At 42.5% G+C, this 11,364-nt stretch overlaps 1 long non-coding RNA gene across 3 annotated transcripts; it reads right to left on the bottom strand.

Moving 5' to 3' along the window:
* Positions 1-834: 834 nt before the first annotated feature.
* On the bottom strand, positions 835-5,781 carry LOC118429633. 3 transcript variants are annotated; one of them, XR_004832761.1, is made up of 5 exons: positions 5,651-5,781; positions 5,191-5,352; positions 4,923-5,046; positions 4,553-4,720; positions 835-1,345 (listed from the first exon to the last, which is right to left on the bottom strand). It is a non-coding gene; the product is annotated as an uncharacterized LOC118429633 (long non-coding RNA). The 3 variants fall into 3 exon arrangements; XR_004832760.1 differs by lacking the exon at positions 835-1,345 and adding an exon at positions 4,352-4,413; XR_004832759.1 differs by lacking the exon at positions 4,553-4,720.
* Positions 5,782-11,364: the final 5,583 nt, after the last annotated feature.

The raw sequence follows: 11,364 nt of genomic DNA, 5'->3' as shown, positions 1-11,364 counted from the left end.
TTGCTCAGAGGCACCGGTGCTTACAGTACGCCAGATAGACACCAGAGGACATTGTTGTCTACTAAAACAGAACAGTTGTTGTAAACATCCATATGTTTGATGTAACTTTTAGTAAGCTGAACTACGCGTATCTATAGAATATAACATACTTGTTGGATATAAAATTGTACACTTTGTATTCTGTGAAAACAAGAACTTCATCTACAGACTGATGGGGGCATGACAGGAAGTAACTTGATTTGTGATTGTAGTTTCAGTTCTAGGTTCAACCTAGAAATATCCCATCTGTCTACCTGAAGCATTATCAGCGGAGAGAATCATGGTCTCTTGATAAGCGGCAAGGTGTTGAGTACATTTTGATGACACCCCGAGTAATGCTGCTGGTAGGGGGTTAGGACATTCTGAGAGCAGTGGCCACTTCTACACACAGCGCTTCAGCCTGTTCCTGCGGTATTCAGGCCCGATGTATGGCCGATTCGGTTTCTGTTACCATGTCCATGGCCGAGACTGCATTCGAAGTTACTGCAAAGTTCTGTCCTTCAGCGAACCGAGACTTCCCGGTTCTGTCAGCTCACAACAACTTACACTCTTCAACCACCTGTCTTCCTTTCTGGCCCTGTGCCGTCGTCTTGGTTCGGGAGCCAAGATTACGACACAGGGCATCTTATGTAATGGTCTACTAGTAGGTTCCCGGCCCTAGACCATCACACAAGGCAGATAAGACGACAGATGGTAGAAGAACACAAGTCGTCATAAGCCAACAGATCCAGGAAACCGCTGCTCTCTAAAGGACTGAATTTCGCAGTAACTCCGAACACAATCTCAACCATCAGTAACACAGTCACAGAAGCCAAACCAGCCACACACCGGGCCTGTACACCACAGAAACGGGCTGAGGTACCGTGTGCAAAAGAAGCCCCAACTCACAAAATGCCCTAGCCACCTACCAACAACATCACTCAGGGTGTCAACAAAACACACTCAAGCACCTCGCCACCAACCAAGAGACTGATCAGCCCTGCCGACAATGCCTCATGTAGACAAAGGGAATCTTAATATCAGCTAAAGTTATGAATGTAACATCACAGATCATTTACTTCCTATCATGCCGATGTCAAGTCAATCCCAGCCCATTTCTGCAAGATGATTCCGTTTTAAACGATCAAACCCTAAGATATGTAAGAACTTAACAGTTTCAGGTCCTCTGGTATGGCGTACACACGAACATCGGCCTTCTGGCTGTGGAGATGGCGTACTTGGTATTAGACAACCTCTCACCGGGATCAGTCCCACCATTGCAGCTGTAGTTGATTCTGGAAGATGTCTCCTTCCCGGCAACTTCCCACTGCAAGGAAGTGAAATTAACTAGAAAGGCCGACATTTGCTTAAGAGCAAATACAGCATATTTCAGCCATACCCCTTCCCACGCAACATTGGACTGTTCCAAATCACCCCTGCGCAAAAATGGAACATCCTCTTAACAGTACATTATCCCCCAAAGTGGACTGGTATTGTGAATTGACTCCAGGTAAAAACAGAGCTTGCTTCTATTTTTCAGAAAATGACAATAATCACACCTTCCATTCAGAAAATTTTCATCATGACTGAAAATTGTTGAATGACTTCATGTAATGTCATTAACAATTTTCAGTACGATAACTAGGTGTAAGTTTAAAAAAGTATAAGCTCCTTGTGATGTGGGTACATTTATTATTGCAATGAACTTTTTTTATTCAAGTAGGGCATACGATTTAATAATTATCAAGCAGGTGCAGGTACTGTAGGAGCGTTTGTTTTCTTCAAGCTGTAAAACTGTTAAACTGTTTTACTTTGTATGCAATCAACCATCGAGCCTATTCTTATTTTAGTTTAACAACTTCCTGCCAGACCCGGAAGATACGATTGAACCTTGTTCGAGGATTTATTTTCGTCTGTCTGGTCAGTCTGTTCATACCCTGGCGCTGAGAGTGTTTTATTGGGCTGAAACTCTGGCAGTTTAAAGTTACTTACAATTTAAATGTTCAAAGTTTATGCCAAACAACAACAGCACTAGGAAATGTGGCCACTATAGACAGGTGGTCACTATAGAGAAAATGCTGATCTATTGACTAGGAGCCATACGTTACACATGATTTCAGTACACTGATCATTAATCATATAAACATTGCACAGGTAAGCCAATTGTTTAGATGTACAATTAAGTTCAAATAATTCTGAAGAGAAATATTGATGAGAAAATAATCATTCTCGCCACTGTCTAACTTATAATTACGTATCAAAACTAAACGCAGATTTTCTAACTAACGCACCTTTCGCCGACTTCATCATAGGACCGCCGGCTATCAATCAAACACGGCTGTTGATTAGACTTAGAGTTTCAAACAGTCATGTGCTGTGTGCCAGTTGACAGCGAACTTCATGCTACGTGATGTTTTACATTGCTTGGACCTTCTTTCCTACAGCGGTGCTTCTACAAAATATTTAGACTGTAACACTGAGTTTTATAGAATAGAATTTGACGCAGAACAGCGTTTTTTGCTGGGTATTTTTTTTTAAACATGTCCGTGGGAATATCAGCGAGGCGGCGACGTAGGGATATCAGACCGTCAACAAAAGTCGCACGGCGGCTAACGGCGCAGCGAAGATACTAGCGCTATAAATAAGCGCTTCAACTAAGGATGGCAACCCGTACAATATTTTTGTATACTGTTGACCTAAGTAAAGTTTGTCGTTTATGAGGTTTTAGTTGTCTTTGAAGCTTTGACCCGAAATATTTTAAAGTCAAACTGCTGAAGAGAAGTAAGTGACTGCTACGATTATCGTAGATATGGATACGAAAGAACCAATTTCCCCTAAAAAAAGTGCTGTAATTAAGCCTTTTACAGTACTTTATGCCAAAAATTTTACTTGGATCATTTTACCAACTATATTATGCCTATCTATACCAAATGTTACTCATACCAGGGTACAGGGGTGCAAAATATACCGTTATAAGACCGTCAACAACAGTCGCACGGAGCTAACAGCGCAGCGAAAATACCATCGCTAGCGTTTCAACTTCGGATAACAAGTTATAAGTACTGTTGAACTCAGTAACGTTAAAGTTTGTTTTTAGTTGCCTTTGACGGTTTGACCTGAAACAGTGTTACGCTAAACTCCTGAAGAGAAGTTAAGTGACTGCTGCGATTATCATAGATATCGCCCCTAAGATATACTATGCCCCTAAGAACTGATACAATATAAAGCCTTCTGAATAGTCTAAAATGCGAGAGCCTTAGGCGGGCTTTGCTCCCCCTGGCGGGAACACTGCTATATACGGGATCATGAGGCCCCGCTTATGAATATTAATTAGCCTTTGGCCTCCTCTTCGCTGATTGGCTAGGTCTTTGATTCAATTAACTCTCCGGCTGACGCGCACAGGTGTGGCTCTGTGCGGGGTCACGGAAGGTCACGTCAGGAGGCCAAAAGAAAACAAATTTCCCCCCAGAAAAGTGCCAAAATTAATCATTTTAAAGTTGTTTATGTCAAAAATTTTACTTGAATCTTGTTACCAAGTATCTAATGCCTATCTATACCAAATTTCAGGTCATTTAATTGTAATACCAGGGTACAGGAGCCAAAAGTGTCATTTTTTGGTCAAAAATTGGCCAAAAATCGCAAAAATAAGCATTTTGTTGCACTGTACACCAAAAGTGTTGTTGAATTTATATGAAGGGATTATCAAGGCACATCTGTGTCAAATTTCAGCTCATTCGGTTGCAATACCAAGGTACAGGAGCCAAAAGTGTCCTTTTTTGGTCAAAAATTGGTCAAAAAATCGCAAAAATAAGCATTTTGTTGTACTGTACACCAAAAGTGTTCTTAAATTTATATGGGGGCATTATCAAGGCACATCTCTGTCAAATTTCAGCTCATTTGGTTGTAATACCAGGGTACAGGGGCCAAAAGTGTCCTTTTTTGGTCAAAAATTGGTCAAAAAATCGCAAAAATAAGCATTTTGTTGTACTGTACACCAAAACTGATATTGAATCTATATGGGGGACTTATCAAGGCACATCTGTGCCAAATTTCAGCTCATTCGGTTATAATACCAGGGTACAGGGGGCCCAAATATACAGATTTGGTCTTAAGATGACCAAAAAACCTTAATAAAATCATTTAAGAGACAGATATGGAAAAAATGAAAAAAACGCCCGAGGGTATTGGCCCACTCTACCCTTGTGCCAAATTTCAAGTCATTCGGTTCAGGAACAACGGAGATACCGTGTTCTGAAGATTTGACAGGAGAAAGAAAGAAGAAACATTACGAATACAATATATTTCACCATACCTATGGTATGGCTGAAATATAACAAGCTGCCTGGCACCTGCCTTATCCAGCTCCTCCCTTAGTGCGTCCAGACATGAATTTTACTGTGATTTTGGTAAAAAAAACAACAGACATTCATCAGCTGATTCACCACCGCTGCAACAACCAGCAAAGGCTCAACGACTGTCCATTGGTTGTGATACACAATTAGAACCGCTGATACTACTACTTATCAATATTTACCTTGTGGGGATACCTTGCAGGATTCCTAGGTGAATTAGGCTTTGCTGCCTGTCGTGTCACCCTAGGCCTCCTGTCACACACAGCACTCCTTCTTCCCCCAGCACAGGTCCAACCGTGTTTCATAACTGTTCACTGATTCTGCAGTGACGACTTTTGCTGTAAGAGTTCCTATACAGAAATTGGAACGGTAAAATTAATGAAATGTGTTATTTTGACAAAGACCGCTGTCCTACAAATAAATATCTTTATGCCCCACCAGGAGTGGAAATGGTAACCAGTCATGCAGAGTTACGTAATAGAATTATTGTAATGAGTGTCTTTATGCGGGGTTCCAAAACCGCTTTACTCTGAATTCAGAAAAACACCCTACGTGTTGGGCTTGGTGCCTTCTTGGCTTGGTGATGCACTGATGTCGAGAAACACCTTCAGTGACGCTGCTGCGTGGCACCTCCCTTATCCAGCTCCTCTCTTAGTGCGTCCAGACATGAATTTTGCTGTGATTTGGGTAAAAAAAACAAACAGACATTCATCAGCTGATTCACCACCGCTGCAACAACCAGCAAAGGCTCAACGACTGTCCATTGGTTAAATGTGATACACAATTAGAACCGCTGATACTACTACTTATCAATATTTACCTTGTGGGGATACCTTGCAGGATTCCTAGGTGAATTAGGCTTTGCTTCCTGTCGTGTCACCCTCCTGTCACACGCAGTACTCCTTCTTCCCCCAGCACAGGTCCAACCGTGTTTCAAAACTGTTCACTGATTCTGCAGTCCCGACTTCTGCTGTCAGAGTTCCTACACAGAAATTGAAACTATAAAATTAATGAATGTGGCCTCTTGACAAATACTGCTGTCCTACAAATAAATATCTGATGATGACTACATATTACTAGTATTTTTCCTCATGAATGCAGGATTTTCAATGCCGTCATACTGATCGTAATTTGAATAATCCGACGACCATATTGACGGGTAATTGAATTAAACAGTAGAATCTTCGTGTGGTTAACAGACGTACGCTGTAATCCAACATGGCGCAGATGACGTTAAATGAAAAGCCTGTATACTTCCAACACATACACAGCTTCTATACCTTGTCAAATGCCTGGGGAATACCTAGTCGTCAGCCTGCTGTTTTGAACACCGCAGATCTCCTCAAAATTGAACCCGGAGATTCTCCCGATGTCTCCCGGAACGTGTCGTGAAGTACCGGTAGATATTTTTGCATTTTGCGACTTGCAGTCGCAAAATGCCTTCTATCCATAGTAGTCGCCGTTGTGATGGGGTGATGGAGTGATGTTGAGATGAACGGACCTGTTCAATCTATGCCAAACATTTCTATACCTGTTAAAACTGGCATTTCTTTAACATGTTCGCACTGGCGCAGTGGTTAAAGTTTACGCATTCTAAACCAATGCACCCGGTTCGAATCCGGGGAAGTAGATTTTTTTTTTTCTTTTTTACAACATTAAAATACTAATTTTTACATCCATTTGGCCACACCAATTTATTTCTTTGGTTAACGGATTCGCCGCTTCGTTTTTTTGCCGAACAGAAATAAAAATTAAAAAAAAACAACTTAAAAATGCCCCGCAACAGAGCTCACTCAAAAACAGGCAGTGTAGTGAAATTTGCTGCAGTTCACGCAAATTTTAACAGGTGGCGTCTAGATCTAGATTCAGGCACATATGTGAATCTCTCCATGCGCCAATATCAGGTTTAGTTACTCTGTTCTATTTATATGACATTCTAATGACTAGAAAAAAACGTTCACACACGCAAACATTGGCAAAATGCCAGCTTTTTTAAAAGCACTTGTTTTCCATACGGTGCGATTCCGATAGAAGAGACGGGCTCGCGTTAGCTGTCTCGTACCGCTGCAACAAACGAAAAAAAAGTTCAACGGCTGCCCAACGGTAAGTGGAAAAGTGACACACAATTAGAACTGGGCACCTCTGATAAACAGCAATAATTGATAAAGTCCACCTACATAGATAAGCAGAACTTGTCGTCTGCCTCAACGTATAAAACGATATCTCCCGGGATGTTATCGTGAAACACCTGCTGTAAAGGTTGGTGTCTGTCGTCGGCAACCCTTGTGCCCCATGCCGTTTGTAGATAGTTCTGCGTACGGCGGTGCGAGACGAAGTGGTTACGGTCTCGCATGACTCAAGAATCGAATGACAATGCCGTCGTCTAGACAAGCTAACAAACGCGTGCCCAACACAGGTGAAAAAGATTACTGGTCTGTGATTGGTCAAGAAAGTGCTCAGCACAAAGAATAGACTTAGTTGCTCATATATTGAAAGTGTTCAGCACCAAGGACAGACTTAGTTGCTCATATATTGATGGTGTTCAGCACCATGGACAGCTCATGTATTAATGATGTTCAACACCAAAGACAGACTTAGTTGTTCCTGTATTGATGATGTTCAGCACTAAGGACAGACTTAGTTGCATCCTATAAGCTGTTTGGTGCGGATTTTCATGATCTTTTACGTATACCGTATTCATTTTGATTCCACCATTTCGATGCCACATAAATCATGACCATCTAAATTATGTAGATCGCAATTGGTTCATTCGTCGCTTCGCTTAATGTTAGTCTTATGTAGGCCTGCCAAAGCCAGCATACTGACTTGAACGTAACGCATAGCCAATGCCTTTCTGTAGGCCTCCACAACTTGCCCCTTAAAACTAAACTGAAAATCGGTCCAGTTTACCTCACTGAAGAGCTATTCTTCCACTGGTCATGACAGAGACGACAAACACTATGTGCAGTACATTTACAGGTACCGTGGAAATTCCCCAAGCTCTTTTTGACAAGCACAGTGAATAGTGGACCACAGCTTGACGTCCTGTACTAAAGACTACAACCCTTTCCAGTACCATGCACGTAGGGTTAGCAGGTATCTCAATAAAGCTGCGGCACGTTGGCGGCGGCGCTGCGTCCTAATTACCTTCGCCAAGGTTATATTTACCTTCGCCAAGGTTATATCTCTCTTTTTCAGATTTAATATTTCGAGTTCTGGACATGCTGTGGTCATGATTTTTAAGTGGTAGATAGCTCATGGTGCCGAGAGTAAACGGTGTAGGTTTGTACCACCTAGCAGCTTGTTTGAGATTTGTAGGGGCCGATTTAGTGCCAGACTTAAGGGGGGATTGAGTTTTGGTCTGTTGACAGCTTAAGTGATGCTTCATATACATGTAGTTAAATATTAACTGTACAAATCGGAATATAACTTGCATGATTAATGAAGAAATTGTGTAAACCTGCTTTGTTCCTTGATAGGACTATTGCAACATTTGTCATTTGTAACTGTGAAAAAGAACAAGCCAACTGACACACTGTTTTTTTACAAACTTTTGCGTATTTTTTTTTCTTAAAGGTTGAATTTCAGAACGGATGAGAAAAAAATGTAATAAAAACATACAAAAACTAGTCCGGACTCTCTCCATCTTGCGGGACCTCATTACGGAATTTCAAGGGAAATCCGGTCTCCGTCAACTGATAACGCTTGAGCGCTGCCTCCTTGACCTTATTGTAGTCGCTGGCGTCGTCATCCGACAGTCTACTGTACACTGATCAGTAACGTGCTGAGGTGCAGCGCCCAGGTATTTTCATTCCATTTACTTGCCCGTGCAAACCGCTCGAATCTGTGGAGATTATCTATCTATGTACTCCCCTTCCTCGAAGCATGGTAGACTGGGCTTTTTGCCTTATAATTAGCCTAGGCACTTCCGGAGTCTGAGTCACCATATTCTGTAGCCTGGTATCAGCCGTAATATAGTTCCCGAGTCTCTTCTCTCCTCTTCGCAATTACGAATATTACATATTCTGTCTTCAGCCGGGGTGCGGTTTCCTTTGCATAGTGGGCATGCTCCATCTGCTTTTTAGTTTAAGTGCTTCTATTTCCTCCTCATGCTACCTCTTAGTTTCTTCAGCCTCGAGTTGGTGCTTTTTTTCCTCACGTTCCTGAGCAATTTCCTCCTTCTCCATATCCCTCTGTGCTATCTCCAGTTGTAATGTTGCTTGAAGCCTTCTCCACAAACTCTTGCAGCTTAACACCTTCTGGGCCAATTTCCTTTCCTTGATTTACGAACCGCTCCATGGTGTCTCAGATCTAAGGACCACCCCTTGCTAACCCACTGCAACTGCATTGCTGAACAATAAAGGCTTTCTAACCGGCACCCTAAACCTATAGCAATGTTACTATCCCTGGTACATTTAACGAACCACCAGTACACAGGTACAAGTACCCACAATGAACAAAAATATATTTTGATTATGCAAATCTATATAATTCATGCCTGGTTATGTACACCTTTAACTAAATGACACATGTTACACAGGTCACAATGTTGACAGTCCAATCATTTACTACATGTACTTAGAATAGTTATGACACTTTCACATTACTCATGCAAATTAGGGAGTTATTTGCATAATTGGTATCTGCTAATCTTCCACCTTCCACAAACTACACATGTTACATGTATTTGAGTCGTATATTGGAAAACACTGCAAATATAGATTTCCTCATTAAGTATGCAAATTAAGTCCACATTTGCATAATTTGCACTTCATTATGTAAATTTCTGCCACAGGTACTTGCATACCAAATATCATGGAAATCCATCATTCCGATGTTCCGTTATGCTCCTTGGAAGATTTTGACAAAAACGCTCATGAAGTTCCAGAGCAAGCTGCTGGGGGCCCAAACATACACCACTTCTTCCTTACATCACAAGCTATCTGTCACCAAAAAATCAAGACCATAGCATGTCCTAATCTCCAAGCAGATCCTACGGTAGCATAAGACAGTATCAAAAGCTGCCAGAGGAGTGAGGCCGGCTTAGGAGTGTGTTTCGCTACCAATAATCAGCACATGGCAACAGGGTGGGGCAGCAACACCATTGTTGAATAGAAATGCTCCTCCCTGTTTCAGTGGAGGCAGATCCCCGGTAGCAAAACACACTCCTAAGCCGGCCTCACTCCTCTGGCAGCTTTTGATACTGTCTTATGCTACCGTAGGATCTGCTTGGAGATTAAGCATGTCCAGGTAAAAGATTTAGATTCACACACAAGGAGGCCCAAAATCAACCTTGACCTTCGTCTTTCAAACCCCCATCCACATACCAAATGTCATCGTACTCCATCAAGAGGTTCAAAAAGTTATGATGACCACAAATATTCGGAAACACAAACACAAACACACAGACAGACAGACAGACAGACAGACACACACACACACAAAACGTTACCTCCCATTTTTCACGGAGGTAAAAAGATTGCCCGAGTTTTTGTACGTAGACAGCACGCAGTTGCACGTACGGCGGGTTGTGCAACAAATATTGGGAAGATGAACATGTTTGACAGGAGTAGCATGGGTTCAGAAACCGCGGAAGAAAACAATTTACGTATGACCCATCACCTCCTGCAGCCGACAAGCCGGAGCCGAGAGGTTAGGACGACGCGTTTCTATTCACACGAGGAGAACCGCAGACCTCCCGCCCGGCGGCCGGGCCATATAATACCTGTCGCCGACGCCGCGGGGTCTGTTCACACGAAGCAAAAACCGCGTCAAAGACGGACGACAAAGTTGTATGTCAAAAGACTTACGACCAGAAATTTTCCTCGTGTGAACCGGGCCTAAACGGTCGCAAACTAGTCGCACCCCAGTGTTAATTTGTTGACACTCGAAGCAGGACATCCTACAGACTCTGTTGTGTGAGACCACGTGCAGGCGTAGTGATGTTACTGCTGTCTGGCAAGACGGTGGCCAAACCTGTGGTTTCTAGAAGCTGCATCCTTTTTGACGCACGCTGCCCCCAGACACGGAAACCTCGCCCACTTAAACAAGATCACCTGATCTTTGACATTTCGGGCTCGCACACATCCGTGTCGCCTTAAACGATCTTACATGCAACGTCGGGCACAATTTCTCGCTGACAGTAGGGTCTATAAGCCAGCGACAGCAGTAGAGTGACTAACGTTATCAGACATTTAGCCTTTACAAGGTTGGAAGGTACACAAAAACCCTTTGGATACCGAGAATTTAATGCCCAAAATAATGGAAATCCGTTGTTCCTTTCTTCAGTTATCCTATTACTTCTTTGGAATGTTTTCACAAAAATGCCCATGCAGTTTCAGAATTCAATGTTAGGGGCTGAAACTTGCTCAACCTTGGTCTGACGTGAAAAGCTACATGCCACCCGAATATCAAAACCGTATCATGTTCGGGACAAGAGATACGTAAAGACTGCTATGACAGAATATTGTCATCAATTATGCAAATGATCTCCCAATTCGCAGAATTTGTATTTCATTTTGTACATCAAATCACGAAAACCTGTTACTAGTATTCCTGTCTTGAATTATCCTCTTCGAATTTTTTTTTACAAAAAATGTCCCTGCAAGTACAAATAGTATTTTTATGTGCTAGCGAAAAGAAATTGCCTGTGAAAAGTTGTAAGAAAAGAGAGGATTCTTTTTACAAACATTCTTTTTACAAACATGTGAACCCACACAGGCGCGCGCTCTCGTACATCACACACACACACGCACACACACACACACACACACGCTCTCGCGCACATACGCACACGCTCTCGTGCACACACACGCGCTCTCACACACACGCTCTCGTACACACACACAAACACACACACGCTCAAACACACGCTCGCACAAGCGCACGCGCGCACACCCACCCGCACATGGCTGTAATGATGAGTGTAAATCTGTAATGTCCTGCGACCATAATCTCCAAGCAGATCTTGCTGTGGCAAATGGGAAGAGTCGGC

The sequence above is a fragment of the Branchiostoma floridae genome, chromosome 13 (genome assembly GCF_000003815.2).
Source record: "Branchiostoma floridae strain S238N-H82 chromosome 13, Bfl_VNyyK, whole genome shotgun sequence".
In the NCBI taxonomy this organism is placed as follows: Eukaryota; Metazoa; Chordata; class Leptocardii; order Amphioxiformes; family Branchiostomatidae; genus Branchiostoma; species Branchiostoma floridae.
The sequence above is the reverse complement of the archived record's forward strand: the minus strand, read 5'-3'. Positions and strand labels throughout refer to the sequence as shown.